The sequence below is a fragment of the Lissotriton vulgaris genome, chromosome 1_1, assembly GCF_964263255.1.
Source record: "Lissotriton vulgaris chromosome 1_1, aLisVul1.2, whole genome shotgun sequence".
NCBI classification, from domain to species: domain Eukaryota; kingdom Metazoa; phylum Chordata; class Amphibia; order Caudata; family Salamandridae; genus Lissotriton; species Lissotriton vulgaris.
In genome coordinates, this window is record NC_141685.1 from 814,046,272 (window position 1) to 814,064,246 (window position 17,975).

Genomic DNA, 17,975 nt, shown 5'->3' on the forward strand with positions numbered 1-17,975 from the left:
AACTCACATATATCTTTTGGATCCATGTTTTGCTTACAAAAAACCACGCAGCTATCTTGAGTTCGTTCTTTATGTATTTGCATGAAGGAAAGGAGAATTCTCGGAGAGTGTTAAATAGCGATAAAACATGACATTTCGTCAACAAGTGTACATACTTTTACATTGGACTCGCTGTCATTAAAGCAAGCTGAGCTTACAACCCATGCTTATCGCTCACCCAACAGTAAAGGCTCTGTGATAACCTTATACATAGTGATGCATAACTTGTCTTAGCAGGACAAGTCTGTTGTCCCGTGGACAAAATATAAATGCAGACTTCTTGGGCGCTATGCTTGATGGGATCCAAATAACTGCAGGCTGGCGAATACGCTAACAAAATTGCATAATCCCTACATTTTTGAGATGATGTTTTCCTACTTTACCATTGGGCAGCTAAGTAGGTTTGTCCTGGTCTCCAGCCGGCTCGACTACGGAAGTGCACTCTACGCCGGATCCACCACCCACCGACTCAAGAGACTCCAGACCATACCGAATGAAGTGGCCAGACTCATTCTCAACTTCCCTAAACGGATCCAAATCATATCCCCACCCCACCTCAGGAACCTCCACTGGTTCCAGTCCAGAAGAGAAGACAGTTCAAGATGTAGACATTTGCCTACGAGGCCCTCCAAGACCAGGGACCAGCATACATTATCCACTGCCTGAACGTCCACCAACCCGCCAGATAACAGTGCTCCACCTCCCTCACACACGTTCCCTGCATCTGCCGAAGCCACAGTGGAGGTCGCTCATTCTTCTACCTCACCGCCAAGTCTTGGAACGACCTACCCCTCCACCTACAAATGTCACTCACTTGCAAATTTCAGAAGGGGATTCAAGACCTGGCTTTTTGATTGAGACCAGCAACACTGCAGCGCTTGGATACCCTCATGGGTGAATAGCCGCGCACTAAAAGTACAGATTGATTGATTAGTGGGTTAATGCACACAGACTACATTATTTTTACAGTCAAGATTTTAGAACTGTAAATTGACTAAGTTCTGCACCCAATGTTTTTTTGGGATAGGCCTCCCAGGAAGTTGATAACATTTGATTTATTGGTAATTGTGCTCAAACCTATACTGCTTGCAGAACCCCAAGATGGATTTAGCCATAATCGCACCCCAGCTGTAAACCTTATGTGCCACATATACTAAGGAATGGTCTTGTTTTACCAGAGAGCTTCCTCTTGCCAGTCTTCTCTCATGGTATGTTAGCAGCACTGCTTACAATGTTTCTGTTTAATTTATTTTATATTCCATTGCCAGAGTCTTACTTCAGAGAGCAGCAAAATCGTATGCAGACATTTATGGTAGCAGGAGGGAGCTGTCATTTAAACTGCTAAGTTTGTAAGTATTTAGAAACCAGGATGGGTTGTGGAGCGGATATTCTCAAAAAAGGTTTAGAGTCACCTTGAACTGTCAAGAATCCATTATTTCACAACCACTCTGAAGTGGGTGTTAATGTTAATAGATTTGTAGAGTGCATGTATACCCAATGTCTTGACTCTGGCTCAGCATGAACAGGACTGAAAGGGTTTAATTGTTGAAGAGCCAGGTCTTCAAAGGCTTTCTAAAAGACAGCAGTGAGAATACTGTTCAGCTATTAGGGAGGAAGAGATTCCAGAGTTAGGCGTCTCCTGAGGCAAAGCTCCTGCCACCCTGTTTGTTCTTTTAAAATCGGGCGGGGAACTGTTATTGATCCTTTTGAACTAAGGTTTCTAAGAGGCTAAACTGTGCTGCAAAACTAGCTATTGGTCTTGTAAATGACAATTTTTTAATTTATGTGTTGGTTTTGAAAATAGCTAAATTAATAGCTTTGTCATTTTCAATGCCAATAGTTATAACTTTCGCAAACGTGACACCTATAGCATTTGTAATGCAACATGTTTTGTATTTACGTGACTTAGATGTATTGATATTACAAATAACGGCTTTTAATTTTTTTAAATAATTAATACTTAAATAAAAGTGATTGTAATTTATAATGGCAATAGCTTAAACTTTTGTAAATAACTTTTGTGAAGATTATGTTCAGTGTATTTTATTGTGATGAAAATCCAAGAACAGAAGTGAAATAACATCTTTTTGTGACATTTGTAATAAAGCTTGAAACATTGAGAGAACATAATTGAACCAGTTGTTGTTTGAATGGTGGCGCTGAGTGATGCTGTGGTGGCGCTGAGTGATGCAGTGGTGGCGCTGAGTGATGCTGTGGTGGCGCTGAGTGATGCTGTGGTGGCGCTGAGTGATGCTGTGGTGGCGCTGAGTGATGCTGTGGTGGCGCTGAGTGATGCTGTGGTGGCGCTGAGTGATGCTGTGGTGGCGCTGAGTGATGCTGTGGTGGCGCTGAGTGATGCTGTGGTGGCGCTGAGTGATGCTGTGGTGACGCTGAGTGATGCTGTGGTGACGCTGAGTGATGCTGTGGTGACGCTGAGTGATGCTGTGGTGACGCTGAGTGATGCTGTGGTGACGCTGAGTGATGCTGTGGTGACGCTGAGTGATGCTGTGGTGACGCTGAGTGATGCTGTGGTGGCGCTGAGTGATGCTGTGGTGGCGCTGAGTGATGCTGTGGTGGCGCTGGCGTGGTGCTGAGTGATGCTGGCGTGGCGCTGAGTGATGCTGGCGTGGCGCTGAGTGATGCTGGCGTGGCGCTGAGTGATGCTGGCGTGGCGCTGAGTGCACTCTCAATCTGCACGCTGCACTCTACATATGGTATGTTATGCTTACATACGTGAACTGTACTACTACAACAAGAAAACTTGAAGGTCTTAAAGGTTGAGAAACAGAAAAAAGCTGCCAGGAAACTTATACACCACTATCAAGACTACTAGTGTAGGACCATCAGTTGTGAAAGAAGTCCTATCAGCCCACCAGTGAGGATCCATCTTTTCTCATCATATAGGATCTACTGGCATCAAGCAAAAGACCATTGGGCTTGGCCACGTAAGATCCTGCTGACAAAGTCCTAAATGACAATGTTCCGCCATATGGGTGGGCTGATAGGACTTCTTTCACAACTGATGGTCCTACACTAGTAGTCTTGATAGTGGTGTATAAGTTTCCTGGCGGCTTTTTTCTGTTTCTCAACCTTTAAGACCTTCAAGTTTTCTTGTTGTAGTAGTACAGTTCACGAGGGGTATGAGCTTGATAGGTCTATAAATATAGTCCAGGGCTCGAAAATTCCACTCGACCGCTTGCATAGTCGAGCTAAATTTAACAAGGTCGAGCTGGTTTTAGGTCCTACTCGTCCTTTCAGGAGAGTAGGAAAACAAACCAACTTTTGTCCTCTGTCTGTGAAAACGGAGCAAATGTGACAAGATAACAAGATTTAAAGGCATTTTTATTGCTCACAAAGTTAATAAGCAATAAAGATGCCTTTAAATCTTGTTATCTTGTCACATTTGCTCCACTTTCAGAGACGGAGGTCAAGTAGGTTGCAGTTAGGTCGAGGACATTTTTTAAGGTACTAGTCCTGCAGGACCAGTACAATTCTTTGGATTTTTCGAGCCCTGTAGTCCCCTAGACCCTTCTTTAACAGTTGTTTTTTGGTGATGCTTACATACGTTCCATATATTATCCATGTATATGCCACATTTATTTAAGAATATATGTTCGGTTTAGTTACATTACTTTGTTTGTATACCCTTTTATGCTGCTCTAAAGTTATTTCAATGGGTGAAATGCGGAGCATGAGCAGCAGGAAGGAGAAGATAAGAGAGTGCATCGAGTGCGGACTTGTGAGCAAGCGCCTTAAGCCAGGATGCTACTTCAAGGCACGTATACAGGGTCGTAATACCCAATGATACTCGTAAAGGTAGCTACAAAAAATGGTGTTCGGTTGTGCACACACCCTGCAAAGATGCGTGTAGCGCCTGAAGTCACAAGTTGAACCTGGTGTTGTTCGCTACAATAGACGATAGTTATCAGTGAGGTATGATACAGCTCACCTGGCTTTGTTCCACCATGAAACGAAAGTAAACAGCTCATTATAAAGCGTTTCTTTTATGAATTTAGCGTGGTATGCAAGGCAAATGGGCACCGTTCTGCCTGCTAAGCACGGGAGGTGTGAATGATGATAGCAGCCGCTTTGAAGTTTGTTTACTGAGAGGTAATAAATGAAGATGCGCAGGAGCCAGGAGGGAGGAGTAGAGAGGCGAGCCAGACGGTCGCTGCAGGGAAGAATGCCGGCTTTGATAAGCGGGCGTAATGCTGCGCTGGTTGGAAACGCGTGCAGCAGGGGGCGGAGTGGATCCCTTTGAAGTGACAGAGTTGCATCAGGAAAGCTAAACCAGCAGGTGGATGCGCGTTCACGATCACATGCACTTGTGGAAATCCGCCGGCTGGTTTAGCTTTCCTGATGCAACACAAATTCTCCCCTAGCCATTCCTGCGGAATGGGATAGGCTCGACCTAAAAAGGAAGGACCTAGTAACAACATGCAAGGCGTGACAACATCACCATTAGCATAATGATTCGCTGTTTTGAAGCACGACAATCGCAAGGGCTCAAAATGAGTAAAAGGCATGTAATATCGGCATGGTTGAGGGAAATAATATCGGCATGGTTGAGGGAGAAAATTGTAAACAGCTATGTCCTCACATTGTGTTTAAAAGAATAGAAGAGCATATAATAAGGTAATGCAAATGTTAAGAAAACATAGTCCTGCACAATGGATATAGTCAGTTATAACTATATGAGGCCCCAAGGTGAATGCAAATTTAGGCAACAGTAGCAAAGATGCGGAGTCTGAACGCTAAAATTGGAGATGTTGCATTGCGGGTGATACGACATTCCTAATAAAAAATGATGCCACGGTGTGTGGAAAACATTCTAGGTACGTTCAGGGTTAGAATTAGTATGAACCAACAGATGTGATTCCCAACGGTCAGCCAGTGGAGTTAGCTGATGGCCTGAGAGACTAAGTGATATCTGGGGAGATTTATAGGTAATCTGGCTGCAGCATTTTGTAAGACCTGTAATTTAAGAAATTGTTCTTGAAGGCCTGCATACAGGCCATTACAGTAATAGATTTAGGATCAAATTGGCAAGGAAATCACTGTCTTTCTTGAGTTGATGAGGATAAAGGTGGAACTTTCCTGATGTTTCCAAGTGTGATAAGCAGGGAAGATGCCCAAAAAAATGTGCTTGTCTAGGGTAGGTTTACCATCTACAATGACCCCCAGGTTTTTGGCTTTAGAGATTGGCTATGGGAGAGATCCCATTTCTGAGGGCCAGCTGGTTAGTGGCCAGAATTGAGGATTATTGCCAAAGAGGATAACCTCTGTTTTGTCAGTTTAATTTAAGACAATGTTTGCCCATCCAGATACCTATTGCTCTCATGCAGTTGTGTAAACTAGAACATATATTGTCTGAATTACTGGATGTGGACACCACGTTTTGAGTGTATCATCTGTATAGGAGGTGGGAGAGGCTGAAGGATCTTATGAGAGAGGCCACAACGAAGGGCAAAAAGACTGGATGTGTAGTTATCTAGCATCATTACATGTTCACTGTTACTTAAAAAGAGTTCTAGGAGGGTTAGAGATTTACTTTTGATATCCAAGGATTCCAGTCGGTGGATTAAGGTGGTATGATCCCCTGTACCAAAAGCCGCTGATAGATCTAATAGGATGAGGGCTGCAGCGTCTCATCCAGAGGAGCTCTTAACTCATCAGTGGCTTTAATCAGAAAAGTCCCTGTACTGTGTCCAGGTCTAAACCCAAATTGAGAGGGGTCTAGTAGTTGGTGTGACTGGACAAAATTGAGCGTTCATAATTTTCTCAATGACCTTTGCTGGATAAGATAGTCAGGGTACCAGAAGATAGTTAACTGGAGAGTCTGGAATGAGGTTAGGTTTCTTTAAAATTGAAAGAATTGAGACTGCACTCCTGATTGAGGGGAATATGCTAGAGGCGAAAATAGAGTTAAAAATGTTAGTCAGTAGTGGGGCAATGAGATCTGAAATACATGTAAGCACCGAGCTGGTAGTGCCTTTATTTATTGGAGGTACGAAAAGTTTATTAAATCACGTGAACGAGTTCTCACGTGGAATGCTTTGATGTTTTCATTTGTTTTGTGAAAAAAAGCAGTATTTTCTTTACCCCTTCCATGCTCATGACGAGCTCAGCTCGTCATGAGGCACAGTTGAGCTGTGCTGATGACGAGCTGAGCTCGTCATGAATAAAGCCAAATTGCAGTTTCCAGCACAGGGTAAAAATAACCACAGCAGCGATGTGGTTAATAATGAGGCTTTTATACTTTGAGAGAGTTTATACAGTTCTTTCTCATAGGAATCATATTCAGACCTCCATTTACTTTGTCTCCTGCAAATTTGTTTTTCAATTTTAAGGGCTTCAGAGAACCATGGGGCAGAGGGTTTATTTGTCAGTGATTTGGATCATTTTAGCAGGCCACTTTATTGATCGCAGTAGTTAGCCACTTAGTGTAGTTTGATGTGTCGAGCTTGGGATCGTGGATGAGAGTTAGCGGAGAGTCAGTAAGCTAAAAAGTCAGTTCCTTGTAGTTAATATTATTCCATACACGATAGCTCGAGGGGCTGAGACTCTCTCTACAATCTTGAGTTAATGGAGGGGAGGTGAGATCAAGGATGATCGCAGTGTGATCGGTCCAGGAGATGGAGAGAGTGTCTTTAACTTTGACAAGGAGATTGTTCAAAAAATGGCATCTAAGGTGTGCCAGGTTACGTGGGAAGCCTGCCTTACCAGTTGGGGGGAGGCCCACAGTATTCATAGCTTCTAGGAGGGCGATGGTCTCTTTGCCTTTGAGTAGGTCAAGGTGAAAGTTAAAATCTCCTAAAACCGTAAAATCTCTGCAGGTGATATGGACCTCGAGAAGTGAGTTTATGGATTTGAGAAAATTGGTCCTTGGATTAGGGGGGTGATAAGGAATATGCTACTTACCAGTATGCAGTTCCACATTAATCAAAACATTGAACTGCCAGTTTTCTTTCCAAATCCTGACTCAGTGGCAGACAGAGCACTGCACACCTTAGATGTCAAAAGAGCTCTCCTGTATTACATCGACAGGACAAAGGACTTTCGCAAAACTAAACAACTGTTTGTTGCCTTCTCTTCACAACATAAAGGCAACCCTATTTCCACATCCGGTATTGCCAGGTGGATAGTTAAATGCATTCAAATCTGCTATCAAAAAGCTAAACGCACTTTAACAGTACCCCCAAGAGCGCATTCCACACGCAAGCTAGGGGCATCCATGGCTTTCCTGGGTAACATTCCTCTAGAGGATATATGTAGAGCAGCCACATGGACCACCATACATACATTTACCAAACACTACTGCGTAGATGTACACTCCAAACAGCAAGCTGCTGTAGGACAGGCTGTTCTCAGACCTCTTTCAGACCGCTGCAGCTGGCACGGAGAACCGCCGATAAGGAGGTAATGCAAATGCTACTTACCAGTATGCATCTGTTCTTGGCATGTAGGGCTGCTGACATTCATATCTGTGCATAGATCGCCGCCTAGTGTTGGGTCCGGATGATTGCACATTGTTGTCCTGGAAGAGTCTTCGAAGTATCACGAGATAGGTGGCTCCTCCCCTGGACTACAGTGCGCATGGGCATCACCTCCATCCCCAGATTGTTTTTAGCCATTGGCAGAGATGGAGTGAAGTATGTGAGTGATGACCATGCTATGTATATATATATATATATATATATATATGAATGAATACTGCAGCTGCTACAGGCGCCGGGGAGGAGGGTGGGCGATATGAATGTCAGCAGCTCTACATGCCAAGAACAGATGCATACTGGTAAGTAGCATTTGCAGTTCGAGGCATGTGGGCTGCTGAATTCATATCTGTGCATAGAATACATAGCAGTCCCTCCATTAGCGGCGGCCGCCCGTGCCAGCTGCAGCAGTCTGAAAAAGTGTTTTGAGAACAGCCTGACCAACAGCTGCCTGCTATTTGGAGTGCACGTCTACACAGTAGTGTTTAGTGAAAGTATGTGTGGTAGACCATGTGGCTGCTCTACAAATATCCTCTAAGGGAATGTTACCTAGGAAAGCCATAGAGGCCCCCAACTTCCTGGTGGAGTGGGCTCTTGGTGGGATAGTGAGAGTGCGCTTAGCCTTAGCGTAACAGATTTGAATGCATTTCACGATCCACCTAGCGATCCCAGCTTTGGAGATAGCGTTTCCCTTGTGGTGTGTGGCAAAAGCAACGAAAAGCTGCTTGGTTTTGCGAAAATCTTTTGTCCTGTCCACGTAGTACATCAAGGCCCTCTTAACGTCAAGGGTGTGGAGCATCCGCTCCGCCAGCGTCTCTGGGTTTTGGAAAAACACCAGCAACTCAATTGTTTGGTTTATATGGAATTGAGATACAACCTTGGGTAAGAATTTAGGGTTAGTGCGGAGCACAACCCTGTTAGCATGTACTTGGAAGAAAGGTTCTTGGATGGTGAGCGCCTGCAGCTCGCTAACCCTCCGTAGCGATGTAATTGCTACTAAGAACGCAACCTTCCAAGTCAGAAACTGAAGCTCACAAGAATGCAGTGGCTCGAAGGGGGGACCCATCAGTCTTGTAAGAACCACATTGAGGTTCCATTCTGGAGCTGGTGGGGTCCTTGGTGGAATGACTCTTTTGAGTCCTTCCAGAAAGGCCTTGATAGCGGGAACCTTAAAGAGTGACAGGTGTTGCCTATTCTGGAGGTATGCTGCCATAGCAGACAGGTGAATGCGGATGGAAGAGTACGCCAAATTGCATTGATACAGGTGGAACAGGTAACAAATGATGTTTTGAATGGAAGCATCTAGCGGGTCAATATCGTGGTTAACACAGTAGATGACAAACCTCTTCCATTTAGCCGCATAACAAGCTCTAGTAGTGGGCTTCCTTGCCTCCCGAATGATGTTCATGCAATCGGGAGGAAGATTGAGGTAGCCAAACTCTAGGACTTCAGGAGCCAGATCGCCAGGTTGAGCTGTTGCGGATCTGGGTGCTGAATGTCGCCATGGCTCTGCGTCAAAAGGCTGGGAGTGAGATGAAGCCTTTGATGCGGTACCACGGAGAGTTCCAGAAACGTGGTGTACCACGGTTGGCGAGCCCACGTTGGAGCAACCAGGATGAGAGTCATCGAGTGCTGCCTGAGCTTGCGTGCCACCAGCGGTATCAGAGGTGCTGGGGGAAAAGCGTACGCAAATCTGCCTGACCAGTTCATCCACATCGCATTGCCCTGTGATTGCGGGTGTGGGAACCTGGCGGCGAAGCTTTGGCATTTTGCGTTCTCCTTTGTGGCGAACAGGTCTATCTCTGGATGACCCCACTTTTGGAAGTACGGTTGGAGTACTGATGGATGTATCTCCCACTCGTTCATCTGGTGGCTGTGCCTGCTGAGCAGGTCCGCCATCTGGTTGTCCTTGCCCGGGAGATGCTCTGCCATGAGGAAGATGTTCCTCTGAATGGCCCACTTCCACATGCTCTGAGCCAGATGAGACAGCTGCGGAGAGTGTGTGCCTCCCTGCTTCTGAATGTAGTACATGGCCGTCATGTTGTCCGTCCGGATCAACACGACTTTGTTGCACAAATGTACTTTGAACGCCTTTAAGGCCATGAAGATCGCCATCAGTTCCAATACATTGATGTGCATCTTCCTTTGCTGTAGTGTCCATAGTCCCTGCACCGTGTAATGGAGTACATGCGCTCCCCATCCCTGGAGAGAGGCGTCCGTTGTCAGGATAATCTGTGGCACATGCTCTTGGAATGGTCGGCCCTTGCAAAGGTTTTGTGGATTCCACCAATGCAGAGAGTTGTATGCCCGACCGCTCACCAACACTAGGTCTGTCAGTTGCCCATGAGCCTGAGTCCACTGACGTGCTAGGCACTCCTGAAGCGGACGCATGTGTAGTCTCGCGTGCGGGACAATGGAGATGCAGGAGGCCATCATGCCTATCAACTGCATGAACACTTTCGCTGGAAGCGAGTGTTGGGGTCTGAATCGTTGGATCAGCGTTTGGATACTGGCGATGCTCACTGAATTTGGCTGTGCAGTGGCTGCCAGAGTGTTGATTGTCGCGCCCAGATACTGTCGCACATGGGCGGGCTGGAGATGGGACTTTGGGTAGTTCAGAGAGAATCCCAGATCGTGCAGGAGATGAATGGTGCGGGACACGTGGTCGACGCACTGCTGTTCTGTTCTTGCTTGAATGAGCCAGTCGTCCAGGTAAGGGTAGACGTGGACGTTTTGGCGTCGGAGATGCGCCGCCACAGTCGCCAGGCACTTTGTAAATACCCTTGGCGCCGTGGTGACCCCGAACGGCAGAACCCTGAACTGGTAATGCTGGTCTTGAATCGTAAATCTGAGATACTTCCTGTGGGAAGGATGCAGGGGGATATGAAAATACGCATCTTTCAGATCCAGCGTAGCCAGGAAGTCCCCCAGCTGAAGCAGAGGGAGGACTTGCTGTAACGTGAGCATATGGAAATGCTCCAAGAGAATGTACCAGTTGAGGGGCCTGAGGTCCAGGATGGGCCTGAGGGATCCGTCCTTTTTGGGGATTAGAAAATACAGGGAGTAAACACCTGTTCCCCTTTCTTGCAATGGAACGAGCTCTATTGCCCCTTTTTGCAGCATGACTTGAACTTCCTGCTGCAACAAGTGCAAGTGCTCGCCGGACATAGGACGGCTCCTTGGGGGTATGTTTGGTGGAGTGGAAGTAAGTTCCAGACAGTAACCGTACTGGATAAGAGACTTGACCCACCTGTCCGTGGTGATGGATTTCCACGCGGGCAGGAACTGCTGGAGTCTCCCCCCGACCGGTGTTGTATGGTCGGGGGGCAGTGACAAGACGTCACTGCTTGTTGGCGGTGGTGGACCTGGAGCTGTTGTTTCCACGTCCCCGGCCCTTGACGTTGTTGCCTCTGTAGCCACCTCTACCTTTGTTGGTGTATGGGGTTTGGGTGTTACTTTTATAATACTGTGTGGACTGCGATGCCTGACCCCTTGAGGTGCCTCTGGAATTGAAGCGGCGAAAGGAACCTCTCCGAAACTGTTGAGACTGGAGGGCCCCCATAGACTTGGCAGTGTCTGTATCTTTTTTCATTTTTTCCAGTGTCGCATCCACCTCTGGGCCGAACAGGTGGTCAGGATTAACTGTTTGGTTCAGGATTGTTGTTTGAATATCCGGCTTGAACCCTGATATCCTAAGCCAAGCATGCCTTCTAAGCAACACGCTAGTGTTGATGGCCCTGGAGGCTGTATCAGCCACGTCCAGCGCACATTTGATGGAAGCGTTCGTGATGAGCTTTCCTTCCTGAATTAACATTTCTCCTGCCTCCTTGTACTGGTCAGGCAAGTGTTGCAGTAGTGATTCTAAGGTGTCATAATGAGCCCTATCGTAGCGTGCAAGAAGGGCCTGTGTGTTTGAGATTCGCCAAATATTAGCTGCCTGTGCAGCTATCCGTTTCCCTGAGGCCTCAAATATTTTTGACTCTTTGTCTGGGGGAGGAGCGTCACCAGTGGTCTGCGAGTTCGCCCTCTTCCGAGCATTGGATACAACCAACGAGTCCAGTGTCAAGTGTCCCTTGATGTATGTTGGATCCGAGGGCGCTGCCTTATATTTCTTATCAATGCGAGGGTTGATGACACGCGCCCGGGTGGGCTCCTTGAAGACCTCCGTTGCGTGCTTCAGCACTCCCTTAAGCATTGGCAGTGTTTTGACTGACTTTTCAGCCACTGAGAAAGTGTCAAATAAAAAGTCTACATCCACAGGGTCTGATTGCAGCTCGACATCGTGGTTAGCCGCAGCTCTCTCAATCAAAGCGTTGAAGGCCGCCGAGTCCTCCGTCGGTGAAGTCTTGGCCGCAAAAAACTGCGGTTCCTGGCCCGACTGCGGGTCCTCTGGGTCGCCTCCGGCCGACCAAGGTTCGTGCTCCTCCTCCGGATCCGAGTACGCCGGATAGTTGTACTCGACGTCCTCATCGTCCGCATCCCCTGCATTGGAACGCGTTGGCGAGTGTTTTAAGGCTTGTGGAGACATAGGCTCTATCAGGGCCGAAGTCCCCGCAGAGTCCCTCTTATTCTTGAGAGGAATCCGAAAATGTTCCAACACCGGCTCCGTGGTGATTTTCCTTTTGAGGAGAGACAGTTTCCCAGTATTGGCGTCGATGATGACCTCTCGACGCTCCTCTTCAGCAAGTGGCTGGAGCCGAAGCTTCGACACCACTAATGCCGCTTTGGGTGTCGATACCTCCTTCGAGGGCCTGCCTGCCCCATGCTTCGGAGCGAAAGCCTTCGGCGTCGACTTCGGCGGCAGGGTAAAGCGGATAGGCGTTTGCGCCTTCGCAGGCTTAGGCGTGTGCTTTGGCGCCACGTTTCCCGGTTCGGGAACCACATCGTTTTTCCGGATCCGCTGCAGGGATTCCGCGACCTTCTTGGATAAGGCTGGAGAGGGCTTGACTGGCTCGAGCGATCTCCCCGAGTCGGGAGTCGGTTCGACGAAAGGCACCTTCTTCGGAGCAGACACCTCACGTTCCTTGCCCCCGAGGGCCGGCGCCGACTGAGCCTGGGTCGCGGCGTCGCCCTGACGCTTCTTTGGAGCCGTCTTCGGGTCCTCGACCCCGGCCATCTTCAGCGCCGACGCAGCCGCGTCAGTCAACTTCGCCTTCGGCGTCGACCCCGAGGGCTTCGGGTCGGCCATTTTGGCGTGGCTCTTCAAGTCGGCCATTTTGAATTGTTTGGAAGTTGACTCCTCCAGAGCCTTCTGCACCAGCGCAACTTTCACTTTCGGTTTCGAAACCGAGGGAGTGGGTCCCGATGGCTTCACTTTCGTTTTCTTTAACGGGAGTGGCGCCTCAGAAATGTCCGTGACCGGGCCCGGAGGCGGGGCTGTTGGACTAGTAGCGAGGTCTTGGGTAAGGCCCGAAGGCGATCCCTCGACCTGGGCCGCATGAAGGGGGTTGACCCCTGAGTCTGTTTGGGGATGCTCCTCCTCCGAGCTATCCCCCACGGTGGCAATGGCACTATCGTCGTCCCCTACCTCGTCGCCGGCTTCGTCAAAGTCCTCATCACCCGCGTCGTAGGCATCCCCCTCGGACGCGGGACTAGAGTCCGAAACTTGTATGGCGTCGTCGTCTTCAACAAATTCTTCGAAGATGTTGTCTGGTGGGGGCGCCGGGGTAGCCGATAACTGGGCCTGGAGTCTAGCGGCCTGACGAATCTTGAGAGTTTTCTTGCACCGGAATTTCGAACATGCCATGCATCTGTCTTCGTCATGGTCCGGTGACAAACATTTGTTACACACAGTGTGCACGTCGAGGTGTGAATATTTGGAGGTACACACCGGGCACCTCTTGAACGGAGTTCGTTCCATAGCTGGAGCGTAGAGTAGGCCCGTCCGCGCCGAGAGCACACGGATGGGTAGCAAGAGTTCGGAGCTGAGAGTCAGACAAGAAACCCGAACGAAACGATACCGACGCTCAGCCTGAAGACCTTTTGGTCTCGAGTAGAAAAGTTGAACAACTATCGATTCCGACAGAGGGAACCGAAACACATCCGAACCCAATGGCGGAAAAAAACAATCTGGGGATGGAGGCGATGCCCATGCGCACTGTAGTCCAGGGGAGGAGCCACCTATCTCATGATACTTCGAAGACTCTTCCAGGACAACAATGTGCAATCATCCGGACCCAACACTAGGCTGCGATCTATGCACAGATATGAATTCAGCAGCCCACATGCCTCGAACCTGCTATTTATTCTATGCACAGATATGAATTTAGCAGCCCACATGCCTCGAACGGAATATGCTACTTACCAGTATGCATCTGTTCTTGGCATGTAGGGCTGCTGACATTCATATCGCCCACCCTCCTCCCCGGTGCCTGTCGCAGCTGTAGCACTCAGAATCATTCTCAGGCATGGTCATCACTTACTGTATTACACTCCATCTCTGCCACAATGGCGAAAAACAATCTGAGGATGGAGAGGATGCCCATGCGCACTGTAGTCCAGGGGAGGAGCCACCTATCTCGTGATACTTCGAAGACTCTTCCAGGACAACAATGTGCAATCATCCGGACCCAACACTAGGCAGCGATCTATGCACAGATATGAATTCAGCAGCCCACATGCCTCGAACATTAGTAATCCTTTGAAGGATAGGTTTTTAGTTAACTCCACACAAAAGGAAAGAGCCTCGCAGTCTTGGTTAGAAGAGGGATCGAATCTGGCTTTGAAGCTATCTTTATAAAGGATTCTGATCCTTCCACCCCCTTTGGACGGTCTTTCAAGTCTGGAAAACAAGAAGCCCGGGATGGGGGTCATAAATAAGGTCAGGGGTAGATAAATCGTTGTTTAATGTTACAGTGATGAAAAGGATGCCCAGCTGATGGCCATCAATATGTTCTGCTAGTTTGAATGCATGTTTGACTAAAGAGCGCACGTTTATGAGCGCGCACTAAGCTAACAGCAGCAGTTGATGCTAGGACCTCAATGAGGCAAGTGAATGGGATTTCCTGGACGACACTAGTGCAGTAAGATTGAACCTACATTAATGGCCATATCGGTTTGCAATATTAGGCCGCATGGGGTGTAGTTCGCTCTTCATTAACCTCATCAGTCTGCTATATATTCTAAGCAGCACTCGGATTAAGGTGAATGGCTTGCTTTCAGACCGCTTTCTTACTACGCGAGGTACTCGGCAGGGGTGCCCCCTGTCTCCTTTGCTCTTCACGATCGGGATGGAGCCCTTAGCTGCCCGCATCCGACAACATCACACTGCCCGAGGTGTAGGGTTCAGCTCCAGGAGCCTACCAATCTCACTATACGCAGATGATGTAACTCTGTACATCATCAATGCAGAGGAAAACTTAGATCCATTTTAACTGAATTTATCCGGTTTGGTGGTTTGTCTGGTATCTTCATCAACAGGGCCAAGTGGGTGATATTTCCGCTGACTGATGGTACGGCCTCGGTGACGTCTGAGTTCCCCCGGAGATGGGAGGCTGAAGTGGTTAAATATTTAGGGGTTTGGATAAGTCGAGACACACAGGAGGTGTGGAAGTTAAATTACGGGTGGGCTGTCAAATGATTGGAGGAGAAGGTCAAGGTGTGGTCTGGGTTACCACTGCCCCTGGCTGGGAAGATGGCATTGGCTAAAATGGTTATTTTACCGAAGTTTTTGTACTTATTTGTTAACATACCGATCCCTCTTACACAGCATTTTTTTAACACCTTGAAGTCACAGTTGGTCTCCCTGGCGTGGATAGGCTCGAATCTCCTGGGGCCTGTTGACGCTTCCGTTGAAACAGGGTGGTCTAGGCCCCCCGGACATGCATCTTTATGCACTATGTGTCCAAGCTCAATTTTTGCACTATTGGGTCCATCCGACGCCTTTCCAACCCCATGTAGCGGTAGAAACTGATGCTATGGCTCCTGTCCCACTTAAGGTGGCAATTTATCACACATCAAGATATAGACACCTCTGGGACACTGTGCTAGGTGTGGGATGAGATGCGTAGGAGAGCCGACCTGTATCCAGGAGACCCGTTCAGTCCCTCCCCCCTCCCCCCCACCCTCCCCCAGGAAGCGGATGAGGGGCAAGCGGTGCCATTTGTTAAGCTTTTGTTACATTATAAGCTACGAGCGGCGTGCCGCGCAGTTTTGGAGGAGTTTCCATTGGCTCCTCTGCATCTACCCGCACTGAATTACTTGTTGATATCAGTCTCCTCGCAAACTCATTACACGACTGTACTCACATATGCAAAACACTGTCCCGTTGGTGACCCCTAAATCCCTGCAACACTGGAACAGTGAAGTTTCAACTCAGGTGACTTAAGCCCAGTGGGATTTTAGGGGTGGACAGCTCACTGAACTCTCCCCCAACTATAATTTGCGATTGATTCACTTTAAATATTTGTATAGATGTTATAGAACACCTGCGAGTCTATATCGTATGGGAATCAGAGACGACAGCTGCTGGAGCTGCAGGTACACTCGTGCCACTTTTTTGCATGTAGCATGGGATTGCCCCAAAATTGCTGAATTCTGGTCCCTGATTTTTACCTCTGAATCAAATCCTTGGTATGTCGGTCACCCCATCTCCCACCCTTGGTTTATTAGGCTATGTTAAGGACACAGGAGAAGTGTAGCTCAGTGGTTAGAGGCGGCAGACCCAGAAGCTGTGATCGACCGTGGACCAGGGTTCGATTCCCCGCCTTAGCGGGTCTCGGGCTCAAAATTCCACGGCCTCGACAATTCTCGCTCCGGTGCCTACTCGACTCACGGGGTCTCACTCTGCAACTCTGGGCAATAGCTTGCCTAATCTCCACGACGGCCCCTCGCGGCGGGATGCCTGGCTTTCACCCTGTGGACACCCCGCCGGGGCCTCTCACAGGGGAATACCAGGACGGGTTTCCTAGGCAAGCGCCAGGATGCCCTTTGGGTGACAGGTTGCGCTATATAAATACACCTACATGTACACCGCCCAAGCTGCGTAAGCTACATGCACTCCTCTTGGTGTTCGCTAAACAGCAGGTTGCAGTCCACTGGGGATTGAGAAGGGAGCCCTCCGTTAAGGGGTGGATTAATGACGTTACATATGGTCATACACAGCTAAGCACATTCTGGGAGCTTTTGCCACCTACTTCTAGACCTCGAAATATCTGGGAACCATTCCTGACCTGGGCTCAGCAAGAATCTATCATAGGGACAAATGCGGGCAAAAACTCAAATTGAGGCATTGATATGATGGGATATTTTTTTCTACTTGTTTTAGGGTTCTTCCCTCACCTCAGCAGTTGGATTATGTGGATTCAATAGATTAGGACGGTGACATCTTAGGCCCTCTATATGGTACTATGCGATGTAATTTCATTTGCCAATGTTCTTTGCCGATTCTTAAAATTATCTAGATGTATGATGAATATGCGTTCCTGTATTGGTGGAGAGTTAATGGGGCGTGTATTATTACAGATGCATTATGTATTGCACATACTATAACTATGTACACTCCTGTACAGATTTGATATAATGCTGGCCTGTTGTGTTGTAAACAACTTGTTTGTTTGAAAAAGTAAAAAAAAAAAATTTAACCTACATTTCCTGCAATGGCTATCAATCTCAGAACAGAGGCTGAGGAGATAAATACAAGTACAGCTATAAATGGGAGGTTTAAGGGAAAGCAGAACCCTACTTGAATAGGTGATTGTGCTGGTCGATTTGGGGGCTGAACTGGCAGTGGTTCCGGCACTCGGCGCAAACGTGCCAGTCGGAGTACTAAATAGCCCTCCCTAGGAGGGGGTGGGGGTGTGGCTAGAAAGCTGGCACCAGAACAGTAACTCTAAAAACCAGTTGGTGAAATGAAAGAAGAATAAGCCGGCACCAGAACAGTAACTCTAAAAATCTGTTGGCGAAATGAAAGAGGAATAATCCAGGGCCGAGACACCCCGATAATCCTATACATGCACCCCAGTAAGGGACAGTTATTGGAAAGACCATTTAAAAAAAAACTTTAAAAGGTGAGAACATTAAAAGAATAAAAAGCGGGTCAACCTATTCAAATATGGCGCTCTTAGTCAGGAGCCAGGCAAGGTTGTGAATCATCTAGCTTGGACTGTACAAAACCCCTTGAAAAAAATATATAAAATACAATGTGTGGAAGGGCCAGAGTTTCAACAGTATCAGACCACTCTGTGCAGTTGGGTTTACTCATTTACAACTTGAAGCAGAGCTATGAAAGAAAATGTGGCAGAGGAACAGGCAAGGCATTACTCAGAAACTGAAGAAACAGAGCAATTGCACATCCTTTCCTCTGCTATGATATATTGAAAGTGCTGGAATATTCAGAGCTAGCATACTCAGCTGATTCCTAAACAGAGCCTATGCATATAAACAGACTGTGAATGTTCAAAGATCAGAGGTCGACATCGTCCTGGTATGCCCACAGTCCTGTAT

At 47.8% G+C, this 17,975-nt stretch overlaps 1 protein-coding gene across 1 annotated transcript in view; it reads right to left on the bottom strand.

The window, feature by feature from the left end:
• The window catches only part of UCHL5 (ubiquitin C-terminal hydrolase L5), a 223,054-nt gene that overhangs the window by 102,338 nt on the left and 102,741 nt on the right, over positions 1–17,975 (bottom strand). The window lies entirely within an intron of this gene.